This window comes from Paramisgurnus dabryanus, chromosome 18 (assembly GCF_030506205.2).
Source record: "Paramisgurnus dabryanus chromosome 18, PD_genome_1.1, whole genome shotgun sequence".
In the NCBI taxonomy this organism is placed as follows: Eukaryota; Metazoa; Chordata; class Actinopteri; order Cypriniformes; family Cobitidae; genus Paramisgurnus; species Paramisgurnus dabryanus.
This window is the reverse complement of record NC_133354.1, coordinates 1,190,842-1,206,732: the sequence shown is the minus strand read 5'-3', so window position 1 is coordinate 1,206,732 and position 15,891 is coordinate 1,190,842. Positions and strand designations below refer to the sequence as shown.

General features: G+C 34.1%; 1 long non-coding RNA gene across 3 annotated transcripts; it reads right to left on the bottom strand.

Moving 5' to 3' along the window:
• Positions 1 to 1,634: 1,634 nt before the first annotated feature.
• LOC135721599 (uncharacterized) lies at positions 1,635 to 6,556 on the bottom strand. Of its 3 annotated transcripts, XR_010521526.2 has the most exons (8): positions 6,086 to 6,556; positions 5,848 to 5,996; positions 5,443 to 5,637; positions 4,820 to 4,896; positions 4,420 to 4,507; positions 4,200 to 4,314; positions 2,241 to 2,279; positions 1,635 to 2,167 (listed from the first exon to the last, which is right to left on the bottom strand). It is a non-coding gene; the product is annotated as an uncharacterized lncRNA (long non-coding RNA). The 3 variants fall into 3 exon arrangements; XR_010521527.2 differs by having other exon boundaries at positions 1,636 to 2,167; positions 5,447 to 5,637; positions 5,848 to 6,553; XR_010521525.2 differs by having other exon boundaries at positions 1,640 to 2,167; positions 5,848 to 6,368.
• Positions 6,557 to 15,891: the final 9,335 nt, after the last annotated feature.

Genomic DNA, 15,891 nt, shown 5'->3' with positions numbered 1-15,891 from the left:
AGAGAGTAATAAATTATTGATAACAAACTATTTAGACAGATAATAATCTCACAAACAGACAGATTGAGATTGGAGAACTCGGATGCGATTCCACTTCCTGCTCCTGTGATGATGAGATATATGATATAGGGATGTGTAGGAAGACCAAACAGAAGACTGATGCTGTATATCAACTTTTGGAGACTTAACCATAGATCTTTGTATTCAGATCCAGCAGTGAAGATGACTGTAGAGTTATTCATTTTCTCTCTGGTTTTCTTCTCACGCCAGTCGATCACAAACAAATATAAATAATATTGTTATCGTGGTCTATGACAGAAAAGAAATACAGAGTAAAGGTCTTTATTATTAAACATGTTCTGGAAATGCATTTAATCTGATTGGCTGATATTACAGTATATTAAACAAACAATACAAATGCAGTGTTTTTTATTGGATTTGAATATTTTATTGCATATCCTGCATAGCATTTTTATCCACAAATCATTTTTTTAATTTTGATGTTTTAACTTTACAAAGTGTAAATGATAAAAATGTTGACCAAAATCAAATGCACATTCAGCAGACAGGCTGGTACTCATATATACACCAGCAGTGTACATTAATCACCTGTGATTTTGCTGTAATAAGTGATGTCTGTATTAATACTGTAGATGTTTCATTCAAACAAGTTGTTGCCTTAAAACAGAAATATAACATTATATAACCTAAATCCAGCTTTGCACAGTTTCTAAACTATGATTTGTAATATTAATTTATTACTATTATATAGGCCTACTAAGACATTTGTATTAAAGACATGCATGAACACTATTATTTTTTTTTTTCATAAAAAAGTCACATTCCTATGTTGTAATCTTGTGATTTTAAAAGTTTTGTTACCTGAGCAGTGAATGTTGTGTCTCTCTGGATGTGTGTAAATCCCTGTGCTGAATTTCATATAGACTGATTTTAAAGCTGTCACCTACAGTATGTGTCTGACGTCCAATCACATACATAATAATGTATATGCAAAAGTTTAAATAAATAAATGTAAAATTAAATAAGACAAATTTGTATTTGAACTATCAGTCACTGACACACACGATGTCAAAATGTTTTATGAGCGCACATGTTCTTTGTTATTTCAGTAGATGCACTCTTCAATTTGAATTATATTTTACCCAACAATGTGTTAAAACAACTTGGCATTTTGGGTTGAAACAACACATCATAATTTAAAATACAACACACCTCGTTTTGTTTTAGAGTACACTGTAAAAAGTTTATTGTCAAATTAACAGTAACTTACTGGCAACAATTATCCAGTAGTTCCTGTATTTCAAACAACAGTAAAATTACTGTAGAAAGAATGACAGTAGTTTTAAGGATACTGCAAAATGAAGTACAGTATTATACTGTTATTTGTAAGATCCAACATACAGCATTTTACTGTTATACTGGACATGTTACTGTTATTTATTTTACAGTGTAAAATATATACTACTGTATTTTCCAATTTTACTGTTATTTATTTTACAGTGTAAAATATATACTACTGTATTTTTTTCAATTTTACTGTTATTTATTTTACAGTGTAAAATTATACTACTGTATTTTTTAAGATTAAATTAAATACTGTTATTTTATCGGTTGATGTTAAATATAAAGACAACAACTATATCTTTAAAAGCAGAAAATTTATTGTGCAGTTTTAACTGTATATTTGTAACAATATTAACAAAACAAAAACAAAAAAATGATTAGATTTTAAACAAAAAGTAAAAAAAATAACAAAATCAGTCAGCAATCAATTTATCAAATGGTTGCCATAGTGTAGTTACCCTAAATGAGAAAACCACATCATACAATACAGTGAAAAGCATTATTACAATACAGTTTTTTGTAGGTAGTATGGGTGGTGGTGGCAGGATGAAGGTGTAGGTCAGGAGTAGGCAACGTCGGTCCTGGAGTGCTGAAATCCTGCAGATTTTATTTCCAACCCTGATAAAACCTCGCCTACCTGTAGTTTACTGGTGACTCTTCAGATCTAGTTGTTCAGGTGTGTTTGTTTAGAGCTGGAGCAAAACTCTGCAGGACAACGGCACTCCAGGACCGACATTTCCTACACCTGGTGTAGGTGGTGGGGGCGTCATATACAGCAGGGGCGACAGCACTTGTGATAATCCTGTAACAAATGATAAAAAATTAACTAATCATCTAAAATGCTTGTTTTTAGCAATAATGTACTTTGAGCTCACCAGTTATAATCTAGAACATGGCCAAGTCTTGAGATCCACCTTGAGAGAACAGAGAAAATATTACGGAGAATGTTACAATAACATTACATATTACTGAAAGCTTAAATAACCCAGTCGCAGTGCTGGTTGGTGACTTCTTTTTCAAGGGCGCACGATGCAAAGCTTGTCACAACATGTATTTAGCGCGTCATGTAAACTTAAGTGTATCACGCATCATGTCAAAATGCGTGTCTGCTGCAGATGCTTCAAAGGGGTTTATTATAAAACATCTCGCTAAATCTCATGTGTAATCAGAGTTTAGTGTTAAGTTAGTGTCTTGCGAGTATTTTGTGAATTTTATTTTGTCATAAAATCATAAACCCTTCTGACGCTTTTACAGCAGGCACGTATTTTGACATAAGGCAAGATGCACATGGTTAACATGACACAACGAACGCATACTTTGACATGATGAGCAACACACATTACACTCTGAACACATATTTTGAATTTGCACCCCTTAGGAGAGAAGTCACCAGCCACCACTGCGAAGTAGAATTACATTTTGAATAAATAATATTTAATGGACCACAGGTAGACTATTAAATATTTTTGCACGATTTTACACATTTCAGTGACTAAAACATGACACAAATATTACCCATAAATGGGGTGTGCCGTTTCAGAATTGGTGATGACGGTTATGACATGAGTCAAATGTGACGGTTCGTAACATAACCGTCGGTGGGGGGCGTTTTGCTCGTTTAAATGCTCGTGGATTGACGGGAACGTGTCATTTTACCATAAAATCATGAATGTTATGCCAAGTGTGTTTCAAACAGTAATAATGTTGAACAATTTAACAGAAAGCAATGAAATATTTAAAAAACACACTATTGCCAGAAGACTGCGCTGTCACTCTCTGCCCAGCATAAATTAATCCTCTATCTATCATCTATCTTAATAATCTTTAGAGAAACACATTTGTGCCATGGGCTTTTTATGTCTGTAATTGTGTCTATATATCCGTCATTACATGGACCAAAACCAGAGGTTTTGCTCATAAATGCAGGTAAAAGAAAGTAATGTGAACTTCAGATTGTTATTAAACTGCACACTATGCGCTGCAAACGCAACCGGTGTAAAAGCACAATGGCCACGCGCAACAAATGCTCTCCGCAGACGCGCTGCACAGTGCTCACCCGGCGTTTGAATAAACTAGACACTGATTAGCTACTTGCTCTACGTTTCTTTAAAATTAACAGCAAGCCGTGAATGTGCGTTCAGCAGAGTTAGTAGGTTAGCATGGGAGGATTTGAACTTGAAAAGCGGAGTGTACTGACGGAAGAGATGATTTGAAAGGTGAGACTTTGTTTAATATGTTTAATCTCAAAAGTTACCGAAAAGTAACCTGGTTTGTCCTGTATGTCAGCGCGTTGTCAGTGTTGCTCCGCTCTGTATTTTCACTGCGTGAGAACATGAGGGGGCGTGTAACACAGACTGTTAACAATTGTTTTTTCATTAGTATTTTAAAATTCTTTATGATACATTTTTTTTTTTATATATTTTAGTAACACGGTTTTGGCGGTTATAGAGTTCTAATGACGGTGTTCAACTATAACCGTCGGTCTCACGGTTATATAATGACTGTCACACCCCTACCCATAAATTATAACTGGTGTAAGAAATAAATAAATGTGTTTACTATAATAATTATTATCAATAAACACAAAACTAATTCCGTATAGACCATTCCAAACTTAAGATGTTAAATGAACAAATTTACACAAAACTATATACGAACCAATTACCACTAAGTAAGGTTTGTTATGGCAAAACAATTGATAGAAATACGTTGTTTGTACAATTTTAGAAGTGTTATAGACTGTCTTTTGTAGTCACCAAAAATGTTTAACGTTTAGTGTGCAATGATGGGTTTGGACATGCTACACTGAAGGAGATAAAAAAGAGATACAGTACCTCTGTTACCTCCACTTTCAGGATATTGACACCATCCATTCTGATGCTGGCTCCTCACATCAAGGTGGTTTAAAGTGCCATGAAAAATTGTTGTTGGTGTTAGCTTTGCTGAATCCTGTGAAAATAACATGTACTGAGTAACTAAGAATACAAGTTAAAGAGTTGAGTAATAAATTGCATCAAAATCTAAACTCTATTGTTAGCCAAACTCAAAACTTACATTTTCCAGACAAAAGGTAAACTTGCTGTATTCTCAAGATGAAGAAATAAAATGAGCAGTGCAGGGTTTTTCTCCATATCAGAAACACCTGTGTAAACATAAAAATAAAACACAAGTTATTGCCACACTGATTAAAATATACTGTACTAAGTATGGGAGCTGTAAGAGATTAATACACACTCATTAAATACACTCAGCAAGTAGTTGCTTACCTATAAATATTAAAATAATTATTAGATAAATTTAATCCTTATTAATTTGCTCCCAACTGATGTGCTGTTCCAGTTCTGTGCATTTTTCAAGTGTACAGGCAGTTCCTGACCAAACACTTGACCAGTCCAGTACAGTAAAGTAAAGTAATTGTTCAACATTTCAAATTGGGTATAAAAAATTATTGTACCTTTTTGAGCCAGTATGTCCTGTCTTCAGATTTAGATGAAGGTCCTTCCCAAACCACATCTTGATGTCATAAAGAATCTTAAACACATAACATTTCAACAGAATGATTCAGGGCACTTGCACAGTAATACCTGAAAATGAATAGATTTTGTTCTAACTCAGATGATCACAGGATATTGTCATAATAACAACATAATAATAAGTAAGATATTGTTTCTGTCTTAATAGATTGATTGCAGGCTTTGCCTGATGCTAAATGCATGGTAAAAAAAATTATTAACAGATAATTGAACCACGTAAAAAAATAATAATAATTGAACCACGTGACTTCTCCCGATCATCCGGGACATATGACCATAATGTAATGGCAGCATATACAAAACAGGGATACAAAGGAAAACGTTGATCATTGGATTAATCCATATCAGGTCCTAGAACACATTTTCAGATCTCATGTCAGCAGAACATTAATACATTTTCACATAAATATTCGCGGATATTATTTAAATCCACAATACATCTTTGTGTATGGATCATAGTCCTATTATTAGCAGATGAACAAAAGTTATGTGACTGAAAAGAGTAGCATTTTATGAAACTACACAATAATAAGTTAGTACTCACCCACTGTTTAAAAAAGCACTGCTGGTCTCAATCCAAGTGAGCACACAAACACACCGCCACGCAACAAGCACAGGATCTCTTCAATGCGATTCCCGCTGTAGTGATGATCTCCCCGCGATAGACGAGAGGACGAGCATGCAGGCGTAAAACTACCGTAGAAAATTTGTCGTGGACTGTAGCCCAGATTTACATACACTAATAAAGAAGATAAAACATTGTTAAATCTATTATACGTCTTTTCAATACTTCTAGCTGCCATAATGTTCAGTCAAGTTCATGTTCAGTCATTAATGTATTATTTTAAACCTATTCCACAGATATTCATTACACAACGTATTCTGGCACAACATAATTCAAGTTTATAACGTTATTTATTTAACACATTAATTTCTTTCTCTTACTTACCTCAGCAAAGTCTCTGTCAACACAACACGATAAGCTCAGACTCGCCCTGACCGTTAATTTGAAAATGCCCTGCGCGGGGTTTTACACAGTGAACATTCTTTCTTTTGCACACACGCAGACAATCATTGTGAAGTTGCAGAAGTTGTTTGCTGTTATGACAGAAATTAAGTAAAATTTAGCCGAAAGAACCCTTTAGTGCCAATAAAGTCTCATACCAGATATTGCATATAGCACTTACCAGATAATGATGAAGTGAGTGAAGACAAACACGACGACACAATATCTCGTACAGTATAATAGCTCTCTGTCATTTTGTGGTCACAAAATTAATGTTAGCATATACGTATTAATATTCACCCAGCAGATATTAATAAAGAAATACGCGCTAGATGAGCAGAACAGATACGATGACACACACGCGTTCTCCCACTCCCCCTACTGACAGAACTGAGGAGCACATCACGTGACCGACTCGCGCCTGAACCCTCCGCATTTGTTTAATCAAATTCTAAAATTAGCGCTTTTTTAACTAATCGACTGCTATTTGATGATTATACATATATATATTATCGCCTAAACTAATCTTAAAAATACATTTTGTGACCCAGAGGCAACAATATTAAGAACTGATGGTATGTCTATTGAATTGGCTGGTGATTTCATTAAAGCCTCAGAAAAGGCACGTGATTTATGTTAAAGGAACACACCGAGCATCTGATGTGAAAACAGACATTAAACCAAATATCTCACAAAAAATTAAGCATTTAAGATATAAATAGACGTTTGTAATTGTGTTTTGCAGTTGGTTTGGTAATACTGTATTCAGAGTAATATTTCCCATAATGCATTGGAAAACTACAGTAGCCTACTGTACAAAGCTTATGCAGTAAAAAAAACTGTTGAAAATACATTAAAATACTGTGGAAACAACAAATCTACAGTAACAAACTGTAAACAACTTATACAGTAAGAAACTGTCGAGAAAAACAGTAAAAAACTGTGAAAACAACGAACATTATTTACAGTGTATATTTATTTGATTTTGAAAATAAAAGATCACATGATTAGTGAAAACGTCTACCCAGTCAAGCTTTATTAGTCTGGTAAAGTCTAGTAAAAATCTAGCAACAAAAAAATCATATTACAGTAAAAAAAGTGTTTAGATTTTCATATTTTATTTCTAAACAAAGTTTATAATTCACAATAAAACTGCAACATGTACTATGAAAATAGATTATTTAAAGAGTTTGGTTCCAAAACAAGATAATGCAGTTTTTTGATTTCAATTAATATCAATGAAACTGCAGTTGTTGTTTTTTATTTATGCCTTCATAACTAAAAAATACAGCTATGTAGCACAATCAAACACAATAAAAACATGACAACATAATAATATTCATGTCTTGACAAAAAATTTGAAATGGAGTTATCTGGTTTTGGAACGAAACTCTTTATTTATAACATATAGTCATCAATAAGTAAAATACAATTTAGTAACTAAAGAAACAAATCTAAAAAGATATCTAAAATCCAAACACTCCACACATTCCCAAAAATGCTGGGTTCATTTTAGTCTCTCATACTGAAGGACTGGGAACCATGATTGCTTTGAATGGCCAAGGACCGCTCAAGAGGCCATGTGACTGATATGTAAAGCAACCAATCATATTAAGGGGTGTGGGGATGTCTCCACAATGACGGGTGTGCAACCATCATTCATGAACGTATCTAAAGTTTATAACAACAGTCACCACCACATAAAATATATTTTTTAGATTAGAAATCTTTTATGCCGATAACCTTGCATACTTTAATTCAACCAATTGATGGTGGAAGAAATTATATGTCAATGCTAAATTTTCGTAAGTGTCAATTTGGAAAAAGTTGAAATTGGGTCACAAAATTGTTTACAGTATGAGCTTATATAGTAAGCAAACAAAAAATACAGGAGACAAGACAAAGGATCCAGACAGCAGTGCAGGAGATGACTTTATATCTGAGAGGTTTGTACTTCAAAAAGGTTACAGGATGAACCACAGCCAGGTTACACTCAACACAGATCAGACACTGAAACAGAGGATGAACAGTGACCCCTAATCCTGTTAAAAAGTTTGTTACTGATGCAAGACTTGAGAACCGAAGAAAGTAACACATTATTGAGAACAAACTATTAAAAAAGATAATAATTTCAAACCGACAGATTGAGATTGGAGAACTGGCATGCAATTCCACTTCCTGCTCCTGTGATGATGAGATATATGACATAGGGATGTGTCAGTGATGTGTCAATGGATTTAGATCCAGAAGTGAAGAGGACTGTAGAGTTATTCATTTCTCCTTGCTTTTATTCTCACGCCAGACGACCACAAACAAATATAAATAATATTGTTATTGTGGTCTATCACAAAAAAAAAGAAATACAGGTTGCTGTGTATTGTGCCATCATCAGCTCATGTCTGAGAAAAAAATTGTGCAAAAATCAACATGAGAGGAAAGATTGAGTTCTTGAGTTCTTATGAGATTTTACTCCTGTGACCCGCTTTAAGGCGAGTACACTTTTTTATGCTACAGATCACGTTTGTTTTATTGCTAACATTACCCGGTATGTATTGTTGTTATTGCGTTGTTTGTGGAACTGAAGACTCGTTAGATCGTGTATAGGTGTGAGGTCACTTATGTGTTTTGTTGAACTTGACTGGACTTGTATTGGTCTATTTCAAAAGAGTTTGTGTCGGAGTTGGTGGCCGTTTATTTTAATCTGAAGGCTGCAGCCTCCAGAGGTGGCATTGGTAGGCGGCATACGTCATCAAGTCTTAATTCAGAATATTAACAATTATAAACTTGACTATTATTCTTAATTATTTATACATTTTTGTAATATGCTTATGGCTTGCAAAAGTAATGCTCAGTTACCTTAAATAAACCAGGCTTGTTTATGTATGAAATCTTAATATGCGACCTCCAAAGGCTGCCTTGAGATTGAGAAATGGCCAGTTTCTCACTTTATGAAGTATGCCCCCCCCCCATGAAAACAAAATCCCCCCTCTTCTGTATGTTCTGGCGATGGCCCTGGGTGAAAGTACCATTTTTCAGAAAAACTTAATTTTAAAAGCTTATATTTTAGACAGAGCTATATTTTTGCTGTGGCTAATAACTCACAAATGTGGTCTATCAATACAAGGTGAAATCTTGAAATCTGAACAAATGTTAAACGACTTAAGAATAATTTCACTTTAAAAATTCAGTAAGTAACACATTGTTACTTTCGACCCCGTCATCTGCATGAAAGTAATACACAAGTGGGTCAAAAGTTTTTGTTACACACTTGTTTTTAGTAACTAAACATGACTATGACCTTGTTAATATGTAACTGCAAACATATTTTGTCATTTATCTTTGCAAAAAATAATGAAATTACATTTTCATTTTAAATTTCAGTTTCCTATTTTTTTTTTTTTTAAAGCAACAGACAGTACAAGCTTGATTTGTTGAGCATAAAAAAATTCAACAGTTTGAACACTGTAAAATTAAATTAAATACATTTTCAACTTAATGCAACAGTATTAGCAGCAGGACAAAAGTAACAAGTGTTACTTTTGTCCTGACAGGAACCATTTAAACACAATTAACTTTTATTTTGAAAAACTCTTGAGACGGCAAGCTTTATGTTGTGTTAGGTCACTAACTAACCTGTAGATTAATCAGTACTGTAACATATGAAAGAGAAACACAACACGTTATAAGAAAAAATGACCGCTTTAGGAATTAACAGCTTTCTGGACCCAGACGCGCAAAACGGTCATGAAATAACATAATATTTGTCAGCTCTATGTAGTCAGGGCTCGGAGAAAATCGATTTGTTACTTTCGTCTTGCGTTACTTCGCTCCAGTTTTCCTCTATACATTTCCTTATTGAAAAATAAAATAAAAAGTCTTTCTAATCAAGCTTTATTAATCTGGTAAAGACTGGTACACATCAATCAACCAAATAGATCATATTACAGTTATATTTTGTTTAGATTTTTACACTTTATTTCAAAACAAATTTTATAATTCACAATTAAATTGCCAAATGTACTATGACAATGAACACAGATTATTTATTACATATACTCAATAAGTAAAATAATTAAAAAACAAATCTAAACAGAAATCTAAATTCCCTACAGTCACATGCTGAAGGTCTGGGAACCATTTAAGGATGATACACAAAGAGGGGGGAATCTGTGCTAATCTAAAGTGTCAATTTGTAAAAAGTTGACACTGGGTCAAAACATTTTTGTAATCTTAAAATATACATAGAAAACAGTTGCTGAATGTATATAGTAAGCAAACTAAATATACAGGAGTCAAGACATATATATATATATATATATATATATATATATATATATATATATATATATATATATATATATACTGTATAACAGATGCCTTTATATCTCACAGGTTTGTACTTCAGACATGATATGAAACACAGAAAAGAAACGCTCAACACAGATCAGACACTGAAACAGAGGAAGAATAGTGCTGTGATGATGAGACAAATAACATAGGATTATATACACATATATTTCCAGAATATCCAGTGGTCCAAAGGCCACAACTTTGGGGATTAAAGCTTCAAAAGTGGGAATGTATACTGGAGAGTTATTCAGGTCAGGCAAAACATACTGTAGGATTAAAATAGAAAGACAATAAAAAAGTAAAGTACTGTGGGTCTGAAAAATTACTGATTTTGTGATGAATGCAGGCAGCAGAGTTTTCCAGTCCGATGCAGATAAAGAAAAGGCTGAACAAAACCAGATAAAGTAAATAAAAGAAAACAACCTGAAATAAGTGGCAAATTAAAATAATTGGTCAGTTTAGAGACGAGTCCAGTGATTGTATATGGGAGATATGTGACAACCATACTAACAGTAGTTATCAGAATGATATTAAACGCTCTTCTCTTCACGTTGTTTTCCTCCTCTCTTTCTCTCCCTCTCTCTCCTGGTCCTGACTGCTTCAGAGCTCTGAGAACAGCCACACAACAAAACAACTGAATGAAGAGAAAGAGGGGGAACTGAACTAAGAAAAACCATAAAATGAGACCATAATTCGAGTTTAAACTAAACATGCAGCCCAAACAGGAACCGAAACAAATTATCCAGACTGCAGTGCAGCAGATGACTTTATATCTGAGAGGTTTGTACTTCAAAAAGGTTACAGGATGAACCACAGCCAGGTAACGCTCGACACAGATCAGACACTGAAACAGAGGACGACCGGTGACCCCTAATCCTGACAAGAAGTATGTTAATGATGCGAGACTTGAGACCCGAAGAGAGTAATGAATTATTGAGAACAAACTATATCAGAAAAGAATCTCACAAACAGACAGATTGAGATTGGAGAATTCGGATGCGATTCCACTTCCTGCTCCTGTGATGATGAGATATATGATATAGGGATGTGTAGGAAGACCAAACAGAAGACTGATGCTGTATACCAACTTTTGGAGACTTAACCATAGATCTTTGTATTCAGATCCAGAAGTGAAGATGACTGTAGAGTTATTCATTTTCTCTCTGTTTTTCTTCTCACGCCAGTCGATCACAAACAAATATAAATAATATTGTTATCGTGGTCTATGACAGAAAAGAAATACAGGGTAAAGATCTTCATGATTAAACATGTTCTGGAAATGCATTAATCTGATTGGCTGTTATTACAGTATATTAAACAAACAATACAAATGCAGTGTTTTTTTATTGGATTTGAATATTTATTGCATATCCTGCATAGCATTGTTTTTAACCAAAAAATATTTTTTCAATTTTGATGTTTTACAAAGTGAAAATGATAAAAATGTTGACTGTGTTGTATTTTGACCAAAAACAAATGCACATTTACCAGACAGGGTGGTACTCATACCCAAGGCCGCCTTAATGCACGGGCATACATGGGCTGAAGCCCAGGGGCCTCCCAAGTTCAGGGGCCTCCCATGTTCTCGTTCATGATTAGCTGAAAAGGTCATATTGTTTTGTAACTTGTCAGGTTTTCTGTCAATCACTCTAATTGCACGTTACATGGCTGCTGATTGGTAACTTACCGTGAAATAAAATATCAGACGTAACAGATTTTTCTATTCCGCGTAATGTAATTAAGTGTGGTTGTCAACTTTGCATTCCTGCATGTTAGACTGAGTGTGACAGAGAAACGGGAAATAATCCACCAACAAATGAAAAAGTAATTTCTGAAATTTCATAATAAGCACTAGTGAGGTGCAGGTCTCTCTCTCTTTCGCTCGTTTGCTCTCTCTGTGCTCGTGCAGCTGAGTCTCTGGAATACAGAAGTCTCTCCAACCATGCGCAAAAAACTGTGCCGCTAATTAAAGAAAGGAGTTCCCGCACATAATGCTGTTAGTTGTTATAAAGTTTAAGTATACTTGCATTTATATCAGTGACGCGTGCACAGCTGGAGCGCTGGAGTTTGACGCGACATTAGCTCACAGTACACACATCTGTTGGTTTAGAAAGACGAGAAAGAGACGCAACGGTAAAGGTGCAAGTCTAAGAAAGTAAAGAGCGACAAGACCATCTCAAATGATCATCCCCTGATAGCACCAATCATATTTATTATAATCTCCTTATCTAAAAATATATACAGGTATGTTCCCTGTCTGTTTTGTGCATGTTCATGCTTGTTCGTTTTACATGCTTATGTATGCATAAATACTAAATACAATGCATACTATATCTTCAATAGCCTACAAAATAAATAAGTTATTAAAAAACAAGATTCTGTCTATAAAGACGTATATTTTGTTATCATTAATGTATTTTCACTTTTAAAATTAACTTTAACTTATTATATTTTTAAAACTGTTGTGAGCATTTAGTTAGTGGGTGTCAATTTTCTGCAAATTTTCCAAAAATACATAAAGCTTATAAACATATAAACTTTCACACATTTTGGTTTTATTATCACCACAAGTTGCTGTGTGTGGTTCCTAAATAAAGTGTCTTGTGTTTATGTTAATAACAATATTATGATGTTTTCTGGGTCAAATAGGGAAAACTCACTGTTGTATGTCTCGAAAGAAACTAATGCATTTTGTGATGTAGATTACTTAGATATTACACTTTTTTTTTAATTAGACTATTAATCGAGGGGATGGGGGGCCTACAAAACCTCTTATCCCCGGGGCCTCACATTAGGTTAAGGCGGCCCTGCTCATACCGTATATAGCCTATGCCAGCAGTGTACATTAATCACCTGTAATTTTGTTGTAATAAGTGATGTCTGTATTAATACTGTAGATGTTTAATTCAAACAAGTTGTTTCCTTTAAACAGAAATATAACATTATATAACCTAAATCCAGCTTTGCACAGTTTGTAAACTATGATTTGTGATATTAATTTATTACTAATATATAGGCCTACTAGCACCTTTGCATTAAAGACATGAACACTAATTTATTTATAACCTGATTCCTATCTTGAAATCTTATGATTTTAAAAGTTTTGTCACCTGAGCAGTGAATGTTGTGTCTTTCTGGATGTGTGTAAATCCTTGTGCTGAGTTTCATATAGACTGATTTCAAAGCTCTCACCTACAGTATGTGTCTGACGTCCAATCACATACATAATAATGTATATGCAAAAGTTTAAATAAACAAATGTAAAATTAAATAAGACAAATTTGTATTTGAGTGATCAGTCACTGACACACACGATGTCAAAATGTTTTATGAGCGCACATGTTCTTTGTTATTTCAGTAGATGCACTCTTCAATTTGAATTATATTTGACCCAACAATGTGTTAAAACAACTTGGCATTTTGGGTTGAAACAACACAGCATAATTTAAAATACAACACACCTCGTTTTGTTTTAGAGTATATTTATTTGATTTTGAAAATAAAAGATCACATGATTAGTGAAAACGTCTACCCAGTCAGGCTTTATTAGTCTGGTAAAGTCTAGTAAAAATCTAGCAACAAAAAAATCATATTACAGTAAAAAAAGTGTTTAGATTTTCACATTTTATTTCTAAACAAAGTTTATAATTCACAATAAAACTGCAACATGTACTATGAATATAGATTATTTAAAGAGTTTGGTTCCAAAACAAGATAACATTTGAATTAATATCAATCAAACTGGAGTCGGTTTGTTTTGATTTATGCCTTCATAACAAAAAATACAGCTAAGTAGCACAATAAAATAAAAACATGACAACATAATAATATTCATGTCTTGACAATTTGGTAACACTTTATTTTACGGTGTCTTTGTTACACATGTAATTATTATAGTAATAACAGTTAATTATGCATAATTACATGCAACTAATCCTAACCCCAACCCTACAGTAGGCCTTAAAATAAAGTGTAAGCGACATTTTTTTTTTTTTTATTGAGTTATCTGGTTTTGGAACCAAACTCTTTATTTATAGCATATAGTCATCAATAAGTAAAATACAATTTAGTAACTAAAGAAACAAATCTAAACAGATATCAAAATTCCAAACTCTCCCCACATTCCCAAAAATGCTGGGTTCATTTTAGCCTCTCATACTGAAGGACTGGGAACCATGGCCGCTTTGAATGGCCAAGGACCGCTCAAGAGGCCATGTGACTGACATGTAAAGCAACCAATCATGTTAAGGCAGGGGCGTCAGTTTGTGTTGAAAAGTGGTGGGGACCAAACATCAGATGAAAAACATTACAGCAGGATGGGAAAAATATTGAATAACGGCGCATCAAAAATGGGCATAGCGTATGCCAGTCAACAACACAAAAATACTCAACAATGTCGACTGCACATGTAACAGTCCCTGCAATACCAGCTCAACCGAACAGTGCCAAAGCACCATACTGTAGAAAACTGTGTTAAGTCAATGATTACAATGAAATTCATTACATATGTAAAAGAAACACCAACCTACTGAAAAATCTAGCAAAGACCAGCATAAGCTGGTAGCTGGTTTTAGCTGGTTTAAGGTGGCAGTAGCTGGTCTAATCTATGCAAATAAACCTTTAATATTTCTTGGTACGCTTGATTTTTCAGAACATTTTAACCAAATGCTTTCAAAAAGTGGTGGGGACAAATTCAGCCATTACAAAAAGTGGTGGGGACATGTCCCCAGCGTCCCCAGTGTAAATGACACCTATGTGTTAAGGGGTGTGGAGAAGTCTCCACAATAATAGACAGGTGTGCAACCATCATTCATGATCGTCTCTAAAGTTTATAACAACAGTCACAAACACATTAAATATCTTTTTTAGATTAGAAATCTTTTATGCCGATAACCTTGCATACTTTAATTCAACCAATTGATGGTGGAAGATATTATATGTCAATGCTAAATTTTCGTAAGTGTCAATTTGGAAAAAGTTGAAATTGGATCACAAAATTTTTGTAAAGTAAATATACAACTGTTTACAGTATGAGCTTATATAGTAAGCAAACAAAAAATACAGGAGACAAGACAAATGATCCAGGCAGCAATACAACAGATGACTTTATATCTTTAGAGGTTTGTACTTCAGAAAATATATGAAACGCAGACAAGAAATTCTCCACACAGATCAGACAGTGAAACAGAGGAAGACTGGTGCTGTGATGATGAGATAAATAACATAGGAGCGTGTAGAAGACCAAACGGGAGAATGATGCTGTACATACATTTCCAGACTATCCAGTGCTCCAAAGGACACAGTTTTGGGATTAAAGATTCAGAAGTGGAGTATGATCACTGGAGAGTGGGCAAAATATGTATGATTAAAAAAGAAAGACATTCAAAAAGTGAAGTGCTGTGGGCCAACATGACTGTAAAAAATAAAACAAAACTACTGGTTTTGTGATGAACACAGGCAGCAAAGCTTTCCAACTCGATGCAGATAAAGAAAAGGTTGAACGAAGCAAGATAAAGTAAATAAAAGGTAAGAAACAGCATCAAGTACCGAACTCGTCTGATAGATTAGACTGTGAACGAGTCCCATGATTGTAAATGGTAGATATGTGACAACCATACTAACAGAAGTTATGAGAAT